At 32.0% G+C, this 12,647-nt stretch overlaps 1 protein-coding gene across 8 annotated transcripts in view; it reads right to left on the reverse strand.

Moving 5' to 3' along the window:
* Positions 1-12,033, reverse strand: part of LOC143081646 (uncharacterized) — a 43,378-nt gene extending 31,345 nt beyond the window's left edge. For 4 of the 8 annotated variants that reach the window (XR_012980040.1, XR_012980037.1, XM_076257424.1 and 1 more), the window contains exon 1: positions 6,348-6,510. The gene's annotated coding sequence lies outside the window, so the exon portion shown is untranslated. Of the gene's footprint in view, positions 1-6,347; positions 6,512-11,881 lie in introns of those variants that run through there. The other 4 variants (XM_076257430.1, XM_076257420.1, XM_076257440.1 and 1 more) reach the window with 4 other exon arrangements.
* Positions 12,034-12,647: the final 614 nt, after the last annotated feature.

The raw sequence follows: 12,647 nt of genomic DNA on the forward strand, positions 1-12,647 counted from the left end.
GTGGCTTAGTATAAAAACTCAAAAGGACATCAGAATAGGAATTAGTGTGTATAGTTCAAAATGTCTGCCTTCATACTGAGTAAAACCAAAAGAATACTTTCAAAGAACTGACAGAGATTTCCCTCCACACATATACATGTGATTTAACTGACCAACGAGAATAGACAAAGTGACCAATACTGACCATCAATACAATGAATAGGCATTTAAAGGGTATACATACCAGAACTCAGGACATCACCTTAATTAGCATATAAAGATAAATAAATCAGCATGCTTTATTCTTTTATTATTGTAAATAAGTAAACAAATCCAATAAATACGTTCCAATGGATATTTTATTATACAGAAAACCATAACATCATATAGATCAAAGTACAATTCTGAAAGTTTAAACTATATACATACAAACAATTGAAATTTCACCCTTCCACATACTCCCCCCCCAGCTGGCAAATGACGTCTCATCATTTCACGAAGGAGTATGTGAAGACGACTTCAGTATGTCTAAGATGGTCTTTGTTGCCTCAGACTGTAATCCTTCCATATATCCTCTATCTGACAGTGACGTGATGCATTGCACCTTCTTTTCCCAATCTGATAACGGTGTTCTCTGTGCAGATTTGGTCATATCAAAATCTCCGGATCTGAATCGGAGGGGAGCTCTCCGTTCTCTGGTGGAACGACGTAGCTGTACTGGTTCATCATCCTCATCTGTATCAGTGTCATGAGCTGTTTCTTCAATAGAAGGTTCCTCCTGAACAGTCTCATCATTCGAAGCGCCTCCTTCCTGTACAAGCTCAACATGATCTGGAATACCAATAGTACCCACAGATGACTGGGCGTATCCTTCCGTCTCGCTGGTAACCAAAATATATTCATCATCATTACTCCTCAGTGAGGGATGAATCACTAACCATACCAGTTCTAGTGATGATTCTTAAGTCCCATTCTGACTCTTCGTCCGATTCTTGTTTGGAGTCAGATTGGATTGTTCCCAGTTCTTCTGTCCTCTTGGCAGGTCTTTTCCGTGGTCTTGGTTTCGGTTTGGGTATATGTGAAGGTTCTGGTGTATCGCTTAGAAACCCAATAGGTAGCAAAAGGTTACGGTGGAGCGTCCTTGTACGTCCCTCTCCATTTTCCTTCTTTACCATGAAAACAGGGATGTCTTCATTCTGTTGACTTAGTACTGTGTAGGGGTCTTGTTCCCATCTGTCTGCCAACTTGTGTTTTCCCTCAAAACTAACAATCTTTACCAATACCCTATCACCTACCTTTACTGTTCCTCCTCTAACTCTGTTGTCATAATGGCTCTTTTGTTGATCTCTGGCCTTATTTGCAGATGTAGTTGGTAATTCGTGTGCCTTTGTTATTCTGTCCTTCAGATCTTTGATATACTTTGTAGTTATCTCCTGTTGCTTTTCTCTTAGTCCTAGAGCTGCATCTATCGGTAACCTAGGGTAACGTCCAAACATCAGCATGTAAGGCGACTGTCCTGTACTCTCATGTCTGGTGTTGTATGCGAAAACCAATGGACTAACATGACTCTTCCAGTTAATCTTCTTTCTGGTGTCTAGTGAGCCAAGCATGTCACAAAGGGTCCGGTCGAAACACTCATATTGTCCATTTCCAATAGGATGATAATTAGAAGTTCTTGACTTGGACATTCCTGTGATGGCACATAGTTCTTTAATGATGATGGTACTTTCAAAATTTGCCCCCTGGTCTGCATGAATTCTATCTGGTATTCCATAATGTAAGATGAAATTACTGTAAAACGCATCCGCAACTGTTTTAGCAAGCTGATTCCTGGCTGGAAATGCCATGGCAAATCTGGTGAAATGATCCGTCATGACTAAAAGGTGTTGATAGCCTCCCTTTGATGGTTCAAGGGTTAGGAAGTCCATGCACGCTAACTCCAATGGCGATGTCGTTGATATACTTACCAATGGTGCACGTTGGTTGGTAGGTGACTTCCTACGGACACATCTTCCACATTCTTCTATCCATGTCTGTATATCTTGGTGCATTCCGGACCAGTAAAACCTATCATTGACCAGTGACGTTGTTCGGTCTCTCCCAGGATGTCCCATGTCATTATGTATGGCTTCCAAAACAGTTGGTACATGTTCTAGTGGTAGAACTAGTTGGTATCTTTCCTCTTCATTCACAATAGTCTCCAGATGAAGAATTCCGTCATACATTTTCAGATGGTTAAACTGCTTTAAGTGCGGATTTGGTCCAACGTCTTTTCTGGTAGGATCCTGTTCTTGAACTTTCCTTCAGTCAACAATATTACCAATTCCACTGCCTCTTAAATCCAGATCTTTGAGTACGGCATCTGATGTTAACGTAAGACTATCGATGTAAGATTCCGGCATAGCTACATTACACGCACGATGAATGCACGATACACGATACACGCACGATGCACGATGAATGATTAATACAATATACACGAACGATGCACGCACGATTCACGCAAGCACGATATACGCATATGCTATTTTGCCGGCTCAGATTCAAGTAATTTAATTTAAGTCGGCTATTTTATAGGTTCCGAAAATATTTGTGAACTTGAACAGAAGCTCCTTACAATAAAAAAAAAATAGTGTATTGATTTTGTTGAACCTGAGACTTCAAGTTTACGGGAAACGAAGGTCAGACATTGTATTCCACGGAACTCTTACTAATTTTATTTCATATACAATTTAAATTCAAAAAATTTATTTTTATGCATACAATGTCGCATTATAAACTATATAAGATATCTTATATTTTTAATCTTACATGTTTCAGATGTAAACAAATATTTCGGACATGTGAATTCATAGCAAATTTTGAGATCATTTTTAGTATTGAATAAATTAAATATGCTTGCTGCATACGAAATGAACACAAAAGAAGTCAATATAATTAAGACAGTTTGAAATATAAAATTAAGTACCAAAGTAACGTGTGTTGCTATAACAACACAGTTTGTTGGGGTCATGTTGTAAACAGAAATAATATAATAAACTGATTTTATTTGTCAAATAGAAATACGATAGGTGATCAATCCATCAATCAATTGAATTTTGTTTGTATTTCATATTACCGAATAAAAAGTAGCATAACGAGCTTGTAAAATATTTACATTATAGCTTAGAGTTTAAAAGGATATTGACAAATAGAAATTTATAATCTAAAATGTTTCAGATGTAATCAAATATTTCGGACATGTGAATTCATAGCGAATTTTGAGATCATTATTAGTATTGAATAAATTAAATATGCCTGCTGCATACGAAATGTACACAAAAAAAGTCAATATAATTAGACAGTTTGAAATATAAAATTTAGTACCAAAGTAATGTGTGACATATATATATTTTTTCACTTTGACGGATAAATTTTATAGACGATTATATATGTATATATAATCTGATGTACAGTAGTTGTCGTTTGTTTATGTACTTTATACGTGTTTCTCGTTTTCTCGTTTTTTTAATTTTTTTTTGATTTTATATAGATGGAGAATTGTCTCATTGGCACTCATACCACATCTTTCTATATCTATATATATAAAAAAATATTGTAAGTTGTTTTCGTACTCACTACAAGCATAACAGAAATTATTTGATTCTCTTATGTTAACATGCACTGCACATGTTTGTAATTCTGTACATATGCTTATCAACAGTACATACAAGTTAATTTCACCAATAAATGAGTAGTTGGACAATATTTGGAACTTGTCGGTTTTTCCTTGATATTGCCGAAAATCAGTGATCCGACTGACACGAGCGAACTTATACATTACAACTGATTGAAAAATCATAATCTCTTTTTTATTACTTAAGTTACAATATTCCTTATATTATCAGAATTGCATGTGTTAATTTAGAGCAAAAGATATTATTTTGTAAGAAAAATTCTGATTCGTACAAATTAATTAGAAATAGCTTAGAAAATGACATTTACCAAATAATAAGAAAATCTAAACATTTGTAATACCAAATATCTGTTGTTTATTGCAGTTAGGTCTCGCGATCGGTCTCCAAATTTAAGCCCAACTTATGTAAATTAATGGTCATTTATAGGGGGTGGGGCTATTTTCCTCTATCCAATCATTATTTTCCTTCCTTAAAAACAGCTTAACAATTTTCTATATTTTTTCATTTAATCATAAACTGATGCATCTTAAATGATTTTTAAAAAATATTTTTATGGTAAATATATCTAAATGTATGGGTAATTTTCTTATCCTAATAAATATTTATTCATTTGTTTAAGGAAATAGTGGTATCAGTTTTGTAATTTGACACATGTCTTATGGTTCAGTGATTTTCGGAAAAATCAAAGAAAACGGTACATACATTGTTCAATAATACTTTGTGGTCCTTTATTTATTAAATTTGAATATCAATCTCTATCTTGATAAGAAATTTGTTTACTTTTAGAGAACAACATATCCCTAGTTATTATACGAAGCATCCAAGTAAACAGAAATTATCTGTAATGTTATCTTACTGTAATGTCAATTTATATAGACAGGTGGCATCTTTTATCAAAAAGCTGAATAACCTATTGTGATATGTATATTAATTTGTCTTATTTTTTTTATTTTTTTTTTATTGTTGTTTTTTTTTTTTAAATTATATTGTTTTTTATTTTGTTTTTTTTTTTAATGTTACCTTTGTATTATAAATCATGTTTACCATTGTATATATGTACCTCATGTTACACATTTATGTGTCTGAGCGTTGCTTTACAATAAAATCTTGAAAATCTTGAAATCATTGTACAGCACCCCTTTACGTCCTTAGTAGCATATTATAAGTCATTAGTGCACTAAAGAGTCTTTAGCCGTGTTTAGACGCACCATTTTCTGCTCTTTGGTCGGATCGTTTTCTCTTTGACACATTCTCCATTTAAATGCTCCATTTTATTCAATGGTTGTGATTCTCTTTTATCTCTTTGTTTGATATTTTTGCAGACAAAAACAATTCGCAGAATTAATCTTAAAAAACAGACATCACACTCTTGCTTCTAAAACTTTTAGCATTTAAATTTTTTGCATGAAATTGAATTAGTATTTTATTATCAGTCTTATCCCATTTTCGGATGACCTTATAATAGTTTCCTATATAATGATTTAATCATTAGCTTAAAAACGAGCATATGGACCCTTCTTTTTAGAAATAATATTTGGCTTGATATTGTATGAAGATTATTCGTTCCAACTATAATGAAGAAATTAACGACTTTTAAGTTTTTTCAACTAAAATACCGTTTTTTCTGCTTAAATCAATTTCTTTTAACAAAAATCAATTACTTACAAAGAATTGTTACACAAATGAAGAGCCAAATTTTGTAACGAAGATATTCATAATCTCTTTACCGAAATCCACATATTTTTATCTTTTGAAACAAAAACCTTAAGGATGTCTGCTCAAATGACAGAAATGTCCAAGAAACCGAAATGTTAAGTAAATGTCGAATAATCCAAACCACAAAATATATATATAAACACCAATATAGCACTATATTCAATGCGGTATAAGTGTAAATGTTTGTGAGTATGTGTGTATATATGTGTAAGCAAGTTCAATGTGTATCGGGGAAACTAAATCGAACTAATCCTGTTTACATAAATAAAATTCAGTAAACTAAACTAAGTCTCAGTTGGGTATTTTACCCTATACATGTACAAATGTATATCGCAATGTCTCACTACATATACCCATCAATCATCATGTAAATGTGTAAATAATTTTGAAAAAAAATGTATGAAAATTCACAAAGTGTAACTAAGTTCAAAGTGTGTAAAAAAAAAATATAAATCAAAACTGCACTATGTAAACAAACAAACAAATGTTTATTTATATTGGATATGTGTACTTCCGGTTCCGGTCGACGATGACCTTGGTTGTGTCTGTAGTGGGGTCGGGTATGTAGTGGGTGATACTAATGTACAAACTTTATCCGAGACTAAGTTTACAAGTTTCACAAAACGTGTTAAATAATCACAAAATTTCAATCAAATGTCTTTACTAAACATTTCTCAACACGATATACTCTAATCTAAATGTTGTTCAAGTAATAACGATATGGTTTACTTGTTTCAAAAACTAACAACACTTTTTCTTATACTTGTATCAACACTTAACGTCATTTAAATATATTTTATTTAAATATACTAAAGTCTTGTTATTTGCAGTATACAAATGGTATATACCTCATAGTCAAATGTGCGAGTGCTTAATTGTTTTTTTTTTTTTGTGTATTTTTTCTATTGAGATTTATCCGCACAAACTACTAAATAATGCCTCATGTTTGTCTTTTCAAATTGAAAATACACTTACCGGGTATGTAGTGGGTGATACAAATGTACAAACTTTATCCGAGACTAAGTTTACAAGTTTCACAAAACGTGTTAAATAATCACAAAATTTCAATCAATGTCTATACTTAACACGAAACACTCTAATCTAAATGTTGTTCAAGTAATAACAATGTGGTTTAACAGCACTTTTTCTAATACTTGTATCAACACTTAACGTCATTTAAATATCCTTTGATTTCTCCGCACAAACTATTATTTTTTTTGTTCTTAACCAATTGGTTATTTGTTTAATGAAACCTTTAACCGTACTTCCAAGGACGGTTTAGAGATTTTCAAAATGGTGGCCTACAGGCGATTTTTGTTTATTTTTAGTAAGAGCTCTAGCATACAGAATGGAAAAAAACCTCCTGGCTCCTATATTTGAAATTTAAACTTAAGTCTATATGTTCATATCTATATCTGGTATGGCCGGTTTATTTAGTTTATGAAATATAAGTTAAATAAGAATGCCTCAAAGAATAGACTTTTCTGTGTTATATGACATGCAGTTTTAACCATTATTTCTAAATCCTTGACTCTTCAGAACCTTTGTTAACCGTTCTCATCATGACTATATGCAATAAGTCACCTATATCTGTCTATGTACATGATGTATATAAGAAGATGTGGTATGAGTGCCAATGAGACAACTCTCCATCCAAGTCACAATTTATAAAAGTAAACTATTATAGGTCAAAGTACGGTCTTCAACACGGAGCCTTGGCTCACATCGAAAAGCAAGCTATAAAGGGCCCAAAACATTACTAGTGTAAAACCGTTCAAACGGGAAAACCAACGGTCTAATCTATATAAAAAGGAGACACAAGAAATACTTATGAACGACATCAACTGAAGATCAGATTCCTGACATAGGTCTTACTTAGGAAAGGTGTAAACAATTATACACTTAACGATTGCCTTATTTTTTAATTATGAAAAAAAAAATCACATTAACTGATCACAAATTCATAAAAGAAAATTAAAAAAATTGTAATGCCCAATACTCTAATGATAAACTTGACACAGCATGTACACAAGTCTATAAAACCAAAGACTTTCGGAACAAGAAACATGCACCTTTTCGAAAATCAAACTTTTTTACCAAAATTCTCAAATAAAGAATTTTATTGAATCATCAAACAAAACCACTTTTGATAGGATCTATTTTCTCATATACATACAGTATACAATTGAATTTAATCTAGGAATTGATTGTTGTCTTTGACTTATTAGACCCCTTTTCAACGTAAAAAAGTTGATATTTGCAGTCTTTGTTAATTAAGTCCCACTTGCAATTTGTTTTATTCACACATTGTTGTCAATAATATGAAATTGTATGCGACTGTCAAATACTTGAGAGATAAGCTAGCTATAAAAACAGGTTTAATCTACCATTTTCTCCATAAGAAAATACCTGTACAAAGGGGGATCCAGGGGTGGCCTGCCCCCAACCTTTCGTTGGAAAAATTTGGTTGATTATATAGCTATAGGGAATCACTGAAGCATGACTGGAGCCTCTCTTTAGGTAAGTCAGCGGCCCCCCTCCTTATGAAAGGTTCTGGATCCGCTACTGCTGTACAAAGCCAGGAATATGTCAGTTGTTTTCCATTCGTTCGAAAGATTTTAATGATTGTCATTTGAAAATATATTAACGAAAAAAATCACAATTTTTGAATAATAACAGCATTGATATTTGCATATATGGTCTTGCGTAAGGTAGTTTACATGTCATGCAGATCAAAATCTCAATTTTTGACTTTGATATTTAAATAAATGAATTCCATTCAACTTGTGTTAAACTTTCAAGTACTTGCACATTATAAATAGACAAATTATAACAAAATAAACTTATAAAAAGTCGGAAATTTGGAGAAAAAAAGTTTTTTAATGGCAAAAAATGTAGTGTTACTGCAACAAGAGATACGTAATTCTTTAACATACTAATTATATATAATTAAGGTCTGGAGCTGTGGTGACAGTAACGACTAGTAGTCCTTTGTTAATTTATGTATCATTGTCAATTTTCTTTAGTTTTTTTGTTGTTGCCTGTTCTGACATCGGACTCTGACTTCTTTTAAACTTAGTTTTACTGTGCGTTTTGCTGTGTGTTTTTTTAATCTAAATTGGTTAGAGGTAAAGGGGAAGGTTGAGATCTCAAAAAAATATTTAACCCCGTCGCATTGTTGCTCCTGTCCCAACTCGCCTCTGGCCTTTGTTAGTCTTGTATGTTTTTGATTTTAGTTCTTTTATATGTTTTGGAGTTAAGTATGACGTCTATTTTCACTGAACTAGTACACATTTTTATTTACTAGTAGGAGCCAGCTGAGAACCGCCTCCGGGTGCGAGATTTTCTCGCTGCGTTGAAGAATAATTGGTGGCCTTTATCTGTGTTCTGCTCTTTGGACGGGTTGTTGTCTCTTTGACCTATTCCCCATTTCCATTCCCAATTTTATTATGTTTAAAAAGTTGGTGGTATACGGTCCGTTTGTCCTACATTCTATAAATAACATACATGGATAAAGAATATTAAAAATATATTGGACAATACCGGATTTTGAAACTTATTGTATGTGCAAAATACAGACCTCACCAAATGGTTACCAAAAAGTACCAACTTAGATTAATAGACCAGTTTAAACAAATTTGGAATTCAGCTATCCAGAACACATCAAAATGCATTACTTATCATGCTTATAGGCTCTTGTAATTCAGTGGTTGTCGTTTGTTTATGTGTTACAGACATATTTGTTTTTCGTTCATCTTTTTTACATAAATAAGGCCGTTAGTTTTCTCGTTTGAATTGTTTTACATTGTCTTATCGTGGCCTTTTATAGCTCACTATGCGGTATGGGCTTTGCTCATTGTTGAAGGCCGTACGGTGACCTATAGTTGTTAATGTCTGTGTCATTTTGGTCTTTTGTGGATAGTTGTCTCGTTGGCAATCATACCACATCTTCTTTTTTATATCTTGAAGGAAAATTTTGAATTTGAGAATTATTTCAACATCATAAATGATCGAGATATATATACACTTTGTAAATTCCGAACATCGAATCATTCACTGCCAATAGAAAAGGGGAGATGGCATAACATTGACAGAAGTGATAGAAAATGTTCAATATGAACGAAAAGAAATATCGGAGACGAATATCACTATATTTTTGTTTGCCCGGCTTTACAAGATGAAAGAAGAAGATTTATGCCAAATGAACTAATACCCAAACAACATTATCAAATTTAACACACTGTTTAATCCAAAACAACCAAAGACACTAAGAAACCTCTGCAATTTTATACGATGTATTGATAGTAAGCTCACTCCTTCTTAAAGTCATAAGAAACCTCAAATCAAAAAAATAATGCATATGTGTTTTTATACCTCAATGGATAGTTTTCATTATAAAACTTATGTACATATACTTTTTTCTGAAGAAAATTCTTTAATTTATTCATATTTAGAAGAAGTTTACTTTATTTTAATTGCTTCCTTCCTTCAAGGAAGCAATTCCCCCGACATATTTTCCGTGTGCAAAGTTACCTCAGTGACCCATCTCGTAAAAATCCGGTGATCACAATACGCATGGATGTCCTTAAAATAAACTATTATCTGAATTTACATGTTAAACACGTGCTCAATTTCCATGCTTATTTGTAAGAAACAGTTTTGATTTTTTGTCGATTGTTGACAAACAGGTGAAATTTACACGAAAAAAAAATGATAAATTCGTGCACAGAAGACTAAGTTTATGATGTTTGTATGCATTGGTTCAAGAATTGGAAGAACATTATTTTTCACCGGTCACTCGTTTCTTATGACTTTAAATAGAAGTGGGACATTTAAAGACGTATCGTATCCGTACCTGATACGTTGACGTATCTAAACATATATATATATATATATTGATTATTATTCAATTGATTTTTTACGTGCTTAAAAAGTAATCGAGAAAGAGAAAAGAGATGGTGAAAGAAAAAGGCGATGCAAATTTTTTATCTCTTTCATCTTTAATAAATAAACTGTTGAATTATCGTGTAATTTATGCATCATTTGTATTTACATACATCATGGATTTGTATAGTAAGACTATACAAATCCTTGCATACATGTACTTGCTTCTTGTATGTCAAAATCTGGACTTAATTATATGTATTGCTCTCAACGTGATGTTTCTACTATATTTACAGTTCCTATAATACAATTTTTAAAACATTGCATGGACGACAACAGAAGCTTACATTTATACACATAACAATAACGTGATTTTCATGCCAATCTATATACTTGTATTATGTTTTGAAGCTTGATCTTTAAATCATTATAAGGGAGCTACCATTTGATTTTAATGGGGGGCTAGGATGAAATTTGAAAAAAATAGGCAGGACAGGAGTTTTGAGTAAAAAAAAAAGGCAGGATGAGACACTTGCAAAAAAAAAAAAGTCAGGACGACAATTTAGGTAAAAAAAAGTCAGGATAAACTAAAAAAAAAAAAGGCAGGACCGAACAGAGTGAAAAATAAAAAGGCAGGACAGAGATAACAGCTAAAAAAAAAGGCAGGACAAAATTTTTCATCCTAGCCCCCCCATAAAAATCAAATGGTAGCTCCCTAACTACCCAGGCGTGAAGTTGAATTATAAAACAAATAAAGTTAACGTTAACAATATTCATGCACATACTTGCTTATAAAAGGGTATTGAATCTTCCACATTATATAAGTCGAATTGATTATTGCTACCAATAATAATAAAATTATTCAAATATGTAGCGAAGTACACCTTTCTAGGGTGCACTCGACTTAAGTGACTTATACGAGTTTTGTTTTTGAATATAGTTGTTAATGACGTTTTGTTAACAATAAACGCTAGCACATTAAGAAGAGAGTAAACTGTGTTTTTATAATTAAAATCTCTTTATTCAAGTCTGTAGAACTTATAATATTTGCCACAAAGTCCCGATTTTCTGAACGACGTTTCCTTTGTATATATGCACAATATGGCATATCTCTATTGTACCATTGCTGTTTTAATTTTATTGCACAATTTCGTAATACACATGGCTACAGAAGGACTCAAAAATCTTAAATTCATGACGGAGAAGTGGTGATGGTTTAAATATCGAGTGTTTAGATATAAACGAGTATTCATAAATTGAAAACTATCATGTTTTAAAAAAGTGTATCAATGGGTATCAATGAAAGAAAGATGTCTAACATATAAAAACACATATCAAACCTGAAAATAATCTATTAAACAAGAACACAAAGATACTTTCTCAGATACGTCAACGTATCAGATACGGATACGATACGTCTTTAAATGTCCCACTTCTATTAACAACCATAATTTATTTATCATACGTATCAAGTGTAAACAATGTGGCAATTTTGCAAGTCCAAATCGCTATATTGTTTTCTCAAAATTTCTATGTTATTTTACATCAATATCAACCACAACTTCAAGCGGTGTTACACAAACATATAAGTAGATAAATGTAATACATAAAATATAAATGCAAACCTTTACAATGAATATATAAATCAATCACAAGCAGTCAATCTCCAATCTGTAGAAAACACGTTTTTCCTTTTACCGGATGTTGATATAGATTACGGTCGAGTGCACTGCTAAAAGATGTTTACAGTTTTTAACCATTTAATCAATTTAGCTGTATTATCCGTTAGTCAATCAATCACTCATTTCAAATATATTACAATTATTAAATAAATGACAATTAAATATATGTGAGTAATCATAAATACCTAAATCATTTTATGAATAATTTGGTGACAAAGTAACACAGTGGCTAAGTACATGTATGTATAAAAACTCAAACTATAAAGACAAACAGCATGCTTTAATCTTTTATTATTGACATAAGATTCTATTGTGTAAATAAGTAAACAAATCCAATAAATACGTTCCAATGGATATTTAATTAGACAGAAAACCATAACATCATATAGATTAAAGTACAATTCTGAAAGTTATAACAGTTAACTATATACATACAAACCATTGAAATTTCACCCTTCCACATACATTAAAAATGTTTTATCTACTTTCCTATAAGGCATTTGTAAGGGGGAGGGGCTACATATTTTTTGTGCTTTTGGGGGAGGGGGGATTGGGCTTGAATTAAGGCTATTGTTTTTGGTTTGAATGATATTTTTTTCTTCACACTTTATGCAAACAATTTAATTTTAATTTTAAATTTTCAACGCTATCATTTTTTTTTTCTAAATTTAACACTACATTTCTATAAGGTATTAGAGGCATATATTAT

This window comes from Mytilus galloprovincialis, chromosome 1 (genome assembly GCF_965363235.1).
Source record: "Mytilus galloprovincialis chromosome 1, xbMytGall1.hap1.1, whole genome shotgun sequence".
NCBI classification, from domain to species: domain Eukaryota; kingdom Metazoa; phylum Mollusca; class Bivalvia; order Mytilida; family Mytilidae; genus Mytilus; species Mytilus galloprovincialis.